Here is an 898-nt window from a genome sequence, read left to right as displayed (position 1 = left end):
AGAAATAGGAGCTATTTTCTTTTTTCTTTTTTTGGTTTTTCTCCGGTACCAGGAACCGAACTCACGACCTTGCGCTTGCCAGGCAGGCGCTTTTGCCGCTGAGCTAAATCCCCAGCCCCTTCTTTTTTATTTTAAAAATAAAAGGAGGAAAGCATTAACAGACAGACAACATTTTGGAATTGTTTTCAAATGGCCTGAAGTTCTTTTTAAGAGAGTCATGCCATTTAGATCATCCTCAAACACATTCTAAGTCCCCCACAAAAAACAAATCACATTTACATGTTTTTGAATACTACATAGTCAATGTATTTGTTTTCAAATGATATCAAATTTTATGCTATAGAATGGTATTGTTTTGTGTTATGTACCCAAATTACAGAACACTAGGGCTTCTCGTATGAACCACTTATCTTTTTACTAGATTTATAAAAGGGGGAAACATGGTGATATAAAAACTGTGGTACAAAGACTCTTAGGTTCCCAATCAGGCATTAACTAGCTGTGTGAGCTATGAGGACTTAGACTAGTTACTAACCCAAGAACAATTTCAGTTTTTTCCTGGTTGGTAATAGCAAGTTCTGACTCCTGACCTTTAAAGCTCTTCTCTGCTCTAGAATTCTATACTTTGGATATTTATACTTGAGCTTTCACAATTTTTACACCACACTGCTTCTAGTTACAACTTTGTTCCTTTGTGAAATTATAATCTGCTTTATCACTACTTTAGGCAGGTTTGGCAGGAGTTTATCGCGAGGAAAAATAAGGATTCCCTGCATTAAACCCTGGATGGGATTGTAGATTCAAAGGGCAAATAATTATTTTTTCCCTTTTATTGAGAACAGTACTTTAGCTCATTGTTTAACTTTAACTCATTAGTTTCTATGTAAAAGACAATATT

Source organism: Chinchilla lanigera, unplaced genomic scaffold (genome assembly GCF_000276665.1).
Source record: "Chinchilla lanigera isolate Chin_1 unplaced genomic scaffold, ChiLan1.0 scaffold00135, whole genome shotgun sequence".
NCBI lineage: Eukaryota > Metazoa > Chordata > Mammalia > Rodentia > Chinchillidae > Chinchilla > Chinchilla lanigera.
The sequence above is the reverse complement of the archived record's forward strand: the minus strand, read 5'-3'. Positions refer to the sequence as shown.